Here is a 13,877-nt window from a genome sequence, read left to right as displayed (position 1 = left end):
CCTGCCTTATGCACAGGTGAGCGCTATAGCAATGATCCTATTGTTATACTCTTCAAGCCTTGCAAATGATGAAGACTTTTAAGCTTTTAATAGCTCCTGTTTTCATAATTTGGCTGTGTTGGACGACAGAATGCAAAAAAAAAAAAACATAAAAAGATTTGACAAGCATTGACAGGTCTGGCATAATATTATGTCAAATATTGGTTGCTATGTTCTGTATTTACTTGTGATTTAACTTAGGGGCTTGGTTAGTCTGTATAACTTCTGATAGTTACTGGCTATATTTTTTAGTGTTTAACTTTGCAAGAACTTTGACGACAAACACATGGAAATACACATTTTAGCTCTAGTTATACAAATATGGACTTTTCAGCTGTTGTATGATATACAATTTTTGACTAGTGAGCCATTGAATATGATGTGGTACTCATCGGCATATGACATATTGACCGAGGCGATAGCCAAGGTCAATATGACTTTCTGCCAGTGAATATCACATCATATTCAATGGCTCGCTAGTCAATAATTGTTTTATTACATGAATAGGCTACGAATTAAAAAATCACAAAAAGTACAACCTGATATACATGTATAAATTTTTCCTTGTTGAAGTGCGGGGAAAAATACGCACGTGTTAGGCGTGCAGCGACTACACAACGCTTCACATACAAAAATAATTCAAGTTTATACTTATCGTTGCGGTGTTGCCTTTATGTATAATAGTTAAGTAATGATATCTTATTCGAGAAATATGCCTTAAAGAGCAAAAAGCAACAATTGTCTTTTAATTAACACGCGTAATTAACAGTTTACGGTGTATGATCATTGAATATGAGTCTCAATCTATTTTTAGACTGGGAAAATCCAATTCAGCCAGTAAATATGATACTACACCCAGTGAATATGATTTTATAAAAAGTTCTGTTGACTACTGCTTGGACCAATGAAATTGCAGCTATATTTAGATCATATAATAATGTAATTTATTTCATGCTTTTCTGTGTTTTACTGTAATATATCAGATGATAATATTCTAATAAACCACTAGTGAAATTTATAAAATTTAATTTTCACTGTAGCCGGACTATATCTGAATGCGGATGAAAAGAATATCAAAACTAAATGGAATAACAGGAAAAATTAAATGCCGTCATACGTAAATTTTGCTTCTTTAGGAAAAGAAAGTCCATGTAATCATTCATCATGTAAAATGTAACAAAATTGGAGAAAATTAACAGAATGATGATGAACCATTTGGATGTGATGACATCATAAAGGAGAATGCACTTAAAAAGAATGAAATCAACAAAATTTATTTGTTTTATATATAAGGTTGAAATATTTTTCATTCGTGAACACCAGCTTTTCTACTTTCACTTGTGGCTACGCCACTCGTGAAAATATTGCATCTGGTGTCCACTCGGTGAAATATATTTCAATCTTGCAAAACAAAAATATCCTCTTTGTATTCTGTTGAGGTCCATGAATAGAGAGCTTTGAGTGTCTATGTATTATGGAGCCATAAGTTGTGTGTCTGTTGTGAGGCCATTAGTGGTCCATGTGTTATGAGTTTCAGGCAAAGGAATATTATGAGTTTAAAGTTTGGTTCAGGACATGTTAATGAGCTTAAAACCTATTGTGTGTTGAAACTCTTAACGTATTAAAAAATAAAGCTATGATTAACAGAAAATTGTGTTTGTTTTAACAATTGATGCATTATGAACATCCAAATTAGGGTTTGGACACATTCAAAGAAATGCATGTAGTTGAAATACTGGTGTTACTCCTGATCAAGGGGTCCAGCTGCAGCACTTGATGCTTCAAATGTTACTCGCATGGATTGGTTTGAGATCTCTACTGTCAACATTAACTACCTAATGTTTCATGTAGGTCATTTGTCAGTGACAGGTGGGGTTATATATTCAGTACTTGATACGGCACCCAGGGACAGTACTTGATACGGCACCCAGGGACTGCTGTTATATAGCCTACATTGTGTTGAGTACGGGGTCAAACCACATATAAACCATACCAAATGATTTGATAAGTTAAGTTTATTAAGAAACAAATAGAACAATTCATTTTGTGGTTTGGCTCATTAAATTTTCAGGTTTATAGGTAGCATTTGACATGAAATGTAATTAGCACAAGCACGATGATTGTAGTGCTGTTGCCACAATATTTTCTAGAAGATTGAGGCTGATTTTATGTCATTAGAAATTTTCCTTTTCATCATCAGCCGGATAGTCCCTTTGGACTTCACCTCAACCCTTAAAGTTTGGACTTCATCTTTACCCATAATTGTTGATTTTTAGATCTCTTATCGTAAGCCCGCATGTTTGGACATAAATATAGCTCATAAAATAAATAGCTCACAAACACCAAATGTTGGTCCGTCCGTCCACAAAACTGGATCTCGCGATAACTTGAAAAGTACTGAAAATATTTTTATGAAACTGAAATATGGAGAGATGGCAGTATGGAAATTATGCACGTCTTTTTCTTTTCTTCCTTTGTTGAAAATTCTGGTTGCTATGGCAACAAATAGGCTGAAAATATGGTAAATTTTACACATAAACTGGATCCAGTGATAACGCAAAAAGTACTGGAAATATTTTTTTTGAAACTTGTAATATGGGAAGATGGCAGTCTGGAGATTATGCGCGTCGTTTTCTTTTTTTCCTATGTTGAAAATTCTGGTTGCTATGGCAACACATAGACTGAAAATATGGCAAATTTTAAACGTAAACTGAATGCAGTGATAACTCAAAAAGTGCTGGAAATATTTTTATGAAACTTGTAATATGGGTAGATGGCAGTCTGGAGATTATGCATGTCTTATCTTTTCTTCCTATTTTGAAAGAAATATTGGTTGCCTTGACAACAAATAGGCTTAGAACATGGCAAATATAACAATATTTGTGATTAAGTCAAAAAGAGCTGAAATGTTTTATGAAATTGCATCTTTAATTCAAGAGTTATCTCCTCTTTAAGAATTTTGCTTTGCAAAATGTTATATTTTGGTAACAGGGATATTTCAAATATTAACTTTAGAGTGTCTTTCAGTCCGTCTGTCTGTTCATAAAAACTGTTTCCTGTGATCCCTTTTTAAGAACTTTTCCAACAAATTTACTTAAAATAGAGAAAAACTGAAACATTAGTAAATGGCCAATGGCCCTTCAGAATGTTGATGGGGTTCTAACCGGTAGGAGACTTATGGATTGCTTGCAATACTATGATAATTGCTTGTTTTATTCTTTCTCATCTTTACATGGTCGTGTTAACGCAATAATTTTTGTCAAAAGTACGTATTGCACTAAATACTGACCATATTTGTTTTGTTTGACTTTGAGACAAACTTATTGCATTGAACCATGGTTATGTCGATGCAGGGGTATAATTATGAAGTTTGTCATCCCCAAACTATTATTTTGACATAAAGAATTGCGTTCAATAGGTAATGATATGCACAGAACGCAAGTTTTCCTTCTTATTTTTTGACAAAATATCGTGACAAACTGATATTAGTTTAATTGATTTATATTTGTTTACAAATAAATACAAATTGAAAAGGATTGGTACTAGAGAGACTGCGCATTTGGAAACATGCAAAGACTTTCGAACACTTTAAAATGTCATTATTTTCCTGAATATGTTCTATTTTGCTATATTCTGTTTTATAATTTCAAATGTAATTGTTACAACCACGTTATTATTTTAATAAGAATTCAATTATTAAAATGTTATAACAAAACTATTGTATGCATAACAAAACTATTTGCGTTTATTTTGATTCACTTAATCAAAGCTAAGTATTAAACGGTGACTGATTTAGTCTCATTTTTTAAGTATTATGGTATTTGTAGAAATGACAATTAAGAAAATGTAAGTAAGAAATAGAAGATAATATAAGCAACAAATCAGTAATATCAAGATTTAAAACTGGAGATAAATCCAGACAGACATGACATAGAAATAATCATTTCTAAGATATGTTATTAAGCACGATTTGTATATGTAGAGCAGAAATTTCGAATACAAGTAACTGTTAATGTTTTATTGTTTACTAAACAAAAATGATAATTACTAAATAAATGTATTCTGGGTAATATTACTGACATTATTTTATCTAAGTAATAGATAGACACGAATAGAATTGTTATTGTTTTTTGTTGTTGTTTTTTGTTGTTGTTCTTTTGTGTGCGTGTGTTTTTTGTTTTATTTTGTTTAGATAAATCCAATGAGATTCTCGGAGTTCAGTTAGTCATTCTCATAAAAATGTCTAATGAAAATTATACTTTAATCATACTAAACCATTCATGGCTTATCAGTGAATTTCACAAGATGTTAGTGTTAGAATTGAATGTCTACGACCAAAACAAATGTGTCGTTTTAATAAATTTGCTCATTTGCTCAATTGTGCATTGAAATAAAATAACAATGACAGATTTACAATTACTGTTTTATTTTTAACATGGTTCTCAATTCATTACAATCTAATTGAGTTCAGTTCAATTCAAAACCTTGTCATTATTTCAATTAAGGGAAAGCATTTCCTAGTTGATGATGAACAAATTATAGCCTTCTGCTGTACAAGACGTCTGCATTTATCAAATAATTTGATTTCTCATTAATCTTGATAATTTCCTTCTAAGAAACGTTTTAACACGCTGAATCTTGTTCATTTGCAGTCGCTTAGTAATAAATTTAAAAAAGAAATCGATCCTAGGATTTTAGACAATTAAGTTTATATTTCTTTATTATTTTAATAGCAAGGTACATTTATTATCAGAAACTGTGTTTAATGTGTCTCTTTTAATATATGTCTGCTTATATTTGTCTTTTTAGTGCATAGGAAATGAACCAAAGATAAGAGAGCCTTTTAGTCATGTATCTTATGCTATGCTTTGGTTCCAGTTATGAAGATATAATGAATGAATAGATGAATGAATGAAAAAATGAATTAATGAATGAATAAATGAAATATAAAATGAATTAATATAATATCATAATATATATTTTCATTTATCAAGAATAAAACAATCATGCATTAATTGTTGGCAAAAAGCACCTGAGTGATATGCAAACTCTGATCAAAGTAAACAATTAAAAAAAGCGTTTATGGAGTCATCCAGGTTACATGGCCGAACAGTTTTGTTGGACCCGAACAAGTATAGTGTTGAAATCAAGACCATTTCAAAGACGATTTATAAAGCAAATATATGTTGGAGATGAAGACATAAGATACATCTGAGTTATAAAAGTCAGTAACATAAATAGATTATCATTAGAAGCATTGATGTCTCAGCAAGATTGCGAAACTGTTAACATTTCTATGAACTTCATATAATTCAAGTCACGACACTGGCTATTAAATGAAGCCATAAGTGACATCTGAAGCACTTTAACAGGAAAGAACGGTAAGATAACATCTTTATCTATAATAACTAATTTGCAAGTGTGATGTATGTAAACTGGGAGATATTTACTTTGACAAACTAATATAATTTGTAAAAACTTATTAGAAATAAAGTAAAGATATGGTTCAATGCAAACTCTGCATCTATCTTCAGGTACAAATAATTGTTACCAGCCAAAGAGTAATGATAATTATATTGAAGATCAAATAAGTAATAAATAGTGAGATCTAACATACAAACCAATGTAATTGCAAAGCGTGTGTTAATAGTATATGTGTAACAAGTATTTGTGATGCAATGTAAATCATATGATTTATTTAATAATCATATAGAATCCATATAGAATTTAGCTCTTTTCATGTGGGATCATATCTTGACCATGAAAAGTAATTTAGTCGTGAAAGTGTACAGCATAAAAAATTTCCCTATGAGATAATAACTTAAGAATGAAAACTACTTTTTTCATACAACCGTTTGCATGTCCGCTTAGTTGTAATTCCACGACCTGCTGGTTCGACCTCGGACAGTGTGCCTTATAATCATTCGTCTTTCAGAATATATTTAGAATTCATGTCAGTTAAGTATTGCGTTAATTGCATAAAAGGATTATTACTGGTAAATTATCCGAAAAAGCGGGTTAGATTGACCGACATATGACCAAATATGTGTTTATCATCAGGGTACTGCTTTTTTCTTTGACTATAAAAACGTGTATCATTTCTCTTGTCCATTAACATAATTCTCCCTTGTAGATATTTGTACTTATATTTTACACAATTATATTAACTGTTGGCAATTTGTATTCAAAGCATGTTGTCTTTAATGACATAATCTGAGAAATGTGTTCAGCATTACATGTAAGATTTTTTCAAAAAGTTCATTGCCGTGAACTTATTCATGCAATGATTGTTGTTCTGTCGACTTAATATAAATAGTCCATGATAGCTCATCTCGGTCATAAACTTGTAAATTGAAGTCTTATTAATTTCCGAACGAAAATGACAAATAAATGTTTCATGTTCTGCCAATTATTGCTGGAAATAATAAAAACCTACTGTCATTTCAGTTTCACATAAAATCAGGTTATATGATCACGTTCATTTATCTTCGTATAATGTTTTAATTACCATTGATTTTCATCGACTTTTCCATTGACTTACGTTTTATATAAGAACCTTTCTATCACTTGAGGTGAATGACATTAACCAGGAAGAACACATTGGGCTAGTACATCGTTACAACAGAATATTTTATAAAGATTGTCGATGATCTTTCAAATGCATTTATTGAAATCTTATGTTTCATTGCCATCATCCAGCAGTTTTCGTATATGATGTATGTATACTGATTTGTTAACAATTGATGTAAAATATTTTTATTTCTTTTCTTGTGTCTATTACTTTTAACTGAATTGCAGTCTAGACTTAAGACTTTGTAGATACATGTATATCGTTATCCAGTAAAATTCATTTTCATGGATAATTATTTATGCATACGTTTCTATCCTCATACGAAGCAGAAAAAGTTTGAAACATTGAATACTTGAACAATACAACTAAGTACAAGTGCATTGGTCGAAAATAAATATCTTCTTTATATAAGATATTGATAGAAAAACAATTAATTTTTATTGATTATTCAAATTTGTTGAATCGTTTAGTTCAACATTGAATTTACGGATAAACATCCATTCAAAATTTTAAACTGTTTATTTTTCAAACTCAAGTTATAAGTTGCCATTACTTTTTTCAATTCAATATTGAGAACTTGACATTATTAAAACAAGAAATAAATATTGCATAATGAAAAAATATGATATGAACGTTTTTTGTGTTTGTTTTATTGTTGTTGTTGTTTAACGTTAATTTCACCAGTTTCTTACAAGATACATGTATGTGTAACACAGTTTTATATTGATCAAATAAACTACTTAACATAGTATGTATCGAGAATGTAAACAAAAAAAATTAAAATAGGTTATTCTAGTTTTTACATAAGATAAGAGAAAACTAGGAGATGGGCCAACTTGGCCAACTTAAAAAAATGAGCCGCGTCACGACAAAACCAACATAGTGCGTTTGCGACCAGCATGGATCATGACCAGCCTGCGCATCCGCGCAGTCTGAACAGGATCCATTCTGTTTGCTATCAGTTTCTCTACTTGTAATAGAGTTGGTAAGCGAACAGCATGGATCCTGATCAGACTGCGCGGATGCGCAGGCTGGTCTGGATCCATGCTGGTCGCAAACGCACTATGTTGGTTTTGTTGTGACGCGGCTCAAATGTTATAAAGTGGACATAGTCGACAGTAGTTAATACATGAACATTACGAAAACCGATGCCAATATTTATAGTGAAAAGTAGTATTAAGATTATTATCATATATTGATAACTTTTTATAAACTGTAAAAGGAGGTATATTTATGTCTGTCATAACCAGACCTTAGTCTAGTTCTAAACATTTTTGCCTTTATTGTTTGCAATATGTGTTTTATTCAGATTGTACTTTAGCCTCTGTAATTTTCAATCACTGTTTCTCAGGATTATTCGTTAGGTTTGTTAACCAGTATGAAAGTTGCGGAAGATACGTAGACGTTTCTGATATTTATCGACATGAACAGTTTAAACTAATTATTTGATCATTCCCAAAAATTAACAATTACGAGGGGTGATCCAAAAATTCGTGGACACCCTGCATAAAACAAAAAGTAATAAGGCAAATCACATGAAATTCTAGTATCTTATTAAGTGAGCATATGTCGGCAAATTCTCAAAATATTGTAAAGATTGTACAAGAATTAACGATTCTGCACCAGTTTATATACATAGACCTGACAAAACGCAGCGCAGCTCACGACGTCACAAACGACGTTATGCTATCATAGGAAGTAATCTACGTTACCGTTTGGCTTATTACTTTTCAAAGTATTCCCTTTAACCCACACACATTTTCATGGCGGCGGACCCAGTCTCTAAATGTACTCGCATACCATTCCTGGCTGAATGATGACAGTATGCATTGGGCAACTCCTCTCAACTCGTCCAGATTGTCAAAACGTCTCCCTATCAACTCTTTCTTTAACCTGGGAAACAAGGCGAAGTCACACGGGGAAAGATCAGGCGAATAAGGTGGATGACTTAGTACTTCTGCTCCAAGCTGGATTTGAATGGTCAGCTGTGTGTCCCGGGCACGGTGAGCAGGTGCATTGTCTCGCCAGGCGTCTTTCTAAGATTTACACAGAACTGTAACTGACAGAATGACATCATACACATCAAAACAAAGTTATTATAACGTTTCTCCCAATTTCTTTGTTTGCACAGGTTTTACATGTGTTTAAATGAGATGAAAACGTTTACATCAAAGAGAAAAAGTAAGCTGCGCCGCGATTTTGATACTAAATGTTTTGCTGTTTTCATATATAGATAAAAAATGCAATTGGTGTTTTAAAATTTGGTCAATTTATTAAAAAGGCACTGATTAATAATATCGAAAGAGTTCACTTCGGTAGGACGTCACGTTATGGAGATACACACATTGTCCACGAATTTTTGGATCATCCCTCGTATAATAAAACTTAATATAAACTTAAAATTGTTTTATTAGAGACATGGCTTCTTCAACTGTTGCTTCGTCTTAACTAAAGGTACTCACTTGTATAATATGTATAATATGGTATATGTGCGCAGATATTCTAATCTTTAACGAACAGTACATTTTTAAATTTTATATTTTATGTTTGGCATGTTATGTGATCCAGAACTTGAAGGATGAGAGAATGTCATTCATTTAATGATGCCTTGCAGGATAAATGACAAACATTTTTCTATTAGCAGATAAACTATAACTGTATTTTCACACCATAAATTAAATCATTAATTCTGACATAATAAGCAAAAACCAATTTCCATTTATTTAGGCAAAGAATTTTTTTTAACAAGGCGCACAAATCTTCTTAAAGAATGATATTGATGTAATTAAAATTTGATTTAAATTTCTTTTTTACAAATGTATGGTTATCCTCAGTTTCAAATTGACGAATACACTTCTAATTCATATTCTGAATTTTACGATAAATTTTGTCCTTTCAATTTTTTAATTTTGCTTATTAAAGTAATTATATCATAGGTGCATTAACTAGAAAAGCATCATTATTTGGACATATTTTTCACTGAATCAATGTGTACATATTACATGAATGACATTTAAACCATCGAATTTCCTTTAAGGTTTTTTTTCTCTTAATTTCATATTGTTAGGCAGAGATAGAATACAGAAACTTCTTTACATTTTATCATGAAAAGGAAAGCGTTTCAGTCCTTGCACAGAAATATTGATGACCTGAATTGTTTGCAAACTTCAAGATAAAATACCAAGAGGTTAAGGATATCACTTAGCTTTGAAACACAAAGAAAAACTAATAAGTTAATTATAGAATTCTAAGCTGTATAAATAACAAAATGAATAATCTGAAAACAGAAGACGCCAAAAGTGTTCTAATTTATTATAAAACTTTGCAACTCTATATTTTCATAAATTCTGCATTTCAGTTTAACTGTTACATGAAGAGAATAATTTTATTGATGTTTTGGCGTTGAATAATAGAATTATTTGCCGACTGAACAGTCTAATGGAACAGATATCACACTTATATTTGCATGAAAAACCTTTTATTGAGATAATAATTTATAAAACGTCTGAAAAAAAAAACACAATCAATTTTCAGATAAGCCGGTCCAAAAGTAGGCATAGGCAGAATAAAATAAAAAAAATCTTGGTCTGTATTAATGCAGTTTTACATTTGTATTTAATCGAAAATACATCTATCCATTTTGTACATAAGCGTTTTTTTTAGTTTTTTTTTTAGATTCGGCAATTAAATCAACGAGAGGTTTAACGAAGATATTGACAACAATTGAAGATTTGTGCTTCCTTCGATCAGAATCAAAATGTTTATATTTATTCTGTAAAATGAAATATATTAGTTCAAGTAATTAATTTTAGGTTTTGTTTTGCAGAGCCACTTGTGTAATTTAATAAAAAGAAATAAACGAGTAATTATTTGTCGAAATATTCGAGTTTACTACGACTCTATTTATTTATTATTGTTTATTATTGTTTTTTTTTAATAAATGATATCAATTACTTTCTTAGGAAAGGTTATGAAATGTGTATAAATGAAACTTTCTGAACCCCAGACAGGTATTATTCACGATTAGTCTTTATAACATGCACCAGCTTACTTGCGAAAATAAGAATAGAAATAAGAAAATAAGATAGTTTTAGGTACGAAACTGCCTGAAATCATTGAATGGTATAAAAATATATATAATGAAAGATTCTTACAAAATATATAAATAGTAAAATAAGCTTCCTTACATAATCTTAGGATAGAATGTTGAAATAGTTATAATATAAAATGTGCCCTTTTAACACAGACGAATATTATATTTACACAACAATTATTTGGGATTATTTCTTTTCAAAGTACAGGCATCCGATATATAGCTTTCTATACTTAAACAGTTTAATAAAACGTGAAGTCTCTTTTTCTTTTCGGAAATATCTTAAACCATAATGCATTAACTGCTGGTTTGAGACTGCGACTGATTAAAATTGTATGTATATTGTAACATACACAGAGGCATTCACTTATCTTTTCATCGCAAGGAAAGATAACCTAACAAACAGTCACTATAAATCAATGATAGACATAACTTTTACTTTTTGTTGAACATAATTTCACAGATCGAAATCTAAATTTTAATCATTGATAATTGAGTACATTCATGAAATATTATGAAAGATATTATCCTACACGCCAATACATGTGATGTATTCCAGACGGAATCTTACAAATCTTAGATTGTCAATATTATTGAAAAGGGTTGTATCATAAAACTTCTATTTGTTATATGCCATTCATAAATACTTTTCCGTTTCCAATGGAACTTTCGTTACCATTAAGAAGTTATTTGATGAGTAATTGCTTTTTAAGATTTGAATTCCCCCAAGAGCAACACATTATGGACAGCTTAAAATCGGAATTACATGGTTATTGGAATGTCCAGGGGACATTTTATTTCCCATATTATGTAAACGAGACAATGAAAAGCATTTCTTGAGGGACAAATGTCTCGATTAGACGCTTGTTCATTCTTTTATCAGAATAAGAAGGATCTCAAGGACTCTTTGTCTGTTCAAATATTTCATTACTTATTGGATTAATCGAAACTGCTTTATTGCAGTATTAAAACTGAAGAAATTTTAATTAAATGATGAGTTTTATAAACACTGAATTTGAAATTTGATCGTTGGCATTTTATTATAAAATTGATTCTTTCTTAATGTTTTCTTGTTGTTGTTGTTGTTGGGGGTTTGTTTTTCATTTTGTTTCTTTCAATGTTTTGCCAATTGTAACAACGATAGTAATTATTTTGTTTGCAATTGTATTTGAATGCAGAAAATACTTATAAACACATGGCGATATATAACATTCTAACCTGATTCATAATGGTACGATATATATGTTATATCTGACATCTAAATTCATTTTAGAATTGCCTATAAAAATATAAAAAGTTTAACTGTTATTGTATATTCATATAGATATAGTTTTTGTGAAATTATTTTAGTATTCACACCAGTCTTGCGAAGTAAACATATTATAAACAATCTTGTTACTTCCTATTATGCTGCTGATCAAAACAATCAATCCTTAACGTTAAACATGGTGCTTGCAAGTTTTAGGTCTATATCTAGCATATTGTGTTTTTTTATTGTAAATAACTTATAATTCAGTTACCATTTCCCTTTGTTCACACATTTTAACCGTATCAATCAATTAAGATAGATATCTAGCGACTGATGCAAAGCTCACGAGTGACAGAACTATATTTCCTGAGAATGGCATTAAACCTGCAAAAGATTGTTATAATTTCTTTGAAGCAAGGAGCTACAAAGATTAAAAATTGTGCTAGGCATGGTTAAGCAAATAAATCTTCTATCACAACCCTTTCATTACTTCTATTTTGATCTAAATCTAACACAACTATTATATTGTTTGCTTAGTATTTAATAAAATCTGCTTTATTTAAGAACAAACAAATCATTTATTTATAAATCTTACACTATTGACGGATGTTGAAATTTTATTACATAGTATTAATGAAAATTACACTAATACAAAACATCAGTCTTGCAGTGCTTAAACATTGATTCGTATAGTTGAAACATTCCGCGGCCGCCTCTAAACAAAATATTAATTAAATGTTAATAGCATATTTAATTGGCATAGTAAGAACCCGGTTTATTTCATAATCATTTGGTCTAGATGTTGAAAGACGGTAAAATGGCATTCATTCAATTATGCTATGCAAGGAAATGTTAAACTTTCGTGATACCATCAGAAAAGATGTAATTACAAGCTGGAGAAACAACATTTTATTGATACTGACAAAATTAGCAAAAGTTCCATTAATTTTGGGGGAAAGTTCTTTTACAAAGGAAACATATGTATCTTTAAAGGAATAATGTAATTTGAATCCCATTAGTACTTACAAATGTATGTTTCTTATTTGCAAGCTTTTCTGTGTTAGTTCTCATTTAATAGAAGTTTTGATATCTTTTAGCATCTCTTCCTTTTCTTACTCATTTTTAAAACAGTATGTTATTTATGATTTTGAATGTGATTGATGCATTAAACCTCTAGGAAGATCTTACAAATTTGTTTTATTTATTATATTTAATACTTTGAATTATTATTCTTGAAAACTGCTAAGTAAAAACAAGAGATTTTTTTAGTAGATTATTGGCGTATTTTCAGTACCTAGTGTATGCTTTTAGATTCTGTCAAAGACAAACAAATGAATAATTTATAAATGGTTATGATGTTTTGTTTGTTGGCGTCCACGCCGGAGTGCGACGCCCTTTATGGAATGAAATCAGATTTTGTTAAAGGGCAATTGCAACTTCTCGGGTATTTTCGTTGGTGATAATTGCCGATCATTCCGATTGGTATCAGGGTGTAAGATAATCAAAAATGAAATGTCGCGATATGTGCAATAAATAGCGAACTAGAGAATTTCGCAAGGCAAACATATTCAAATGAAATCTTATCCGTCAATAAATCGCGCTCTTGGGTTTTTTTAATAATCATTTTGTAGTACACAGTGGGTTATTTTGTATTGCTGTACCCATAAATAGAAAGATGACCTTAACATTGTTAAAGTCCAAAATTAATTATAAAAGTAGTTTTAGTTTAACAAAACGTTCATTCGTGTCCCGCTATAGAAATAAATAACGAACTGGAGAATTTGCTTAAAATAAAATGCAAACATATTCATAACAATTAATTGCACTCTTTATAAATCTATAGAAAAAAAAATAAGTAAGCCATTTTTACGAATTGTTATATCATAGTTTTATTATTTTGAAATTGTCTTTTCCGTAGGTTCTTT

The sequence above is a fragment of the Ruditapes philippinarum genome, unplaced genomic scaffold (genome assembly GCF_026571515.1).
Source record: "Ruditapes philippinarum isolate M1 unplaced genomic scaffold, ASM2657151v2 ctg904_1_1_1_1, whole genome shotgun sequence".
Lineage (NCBI taxonomy): Eukaryota > Metazoa > Mollusca > Bivalvia > Venerida > Veneridae > Ruditapes > Ruditapes philippinarum.
Note: the sequence above shows the minus strand (reverse complement) of the source record.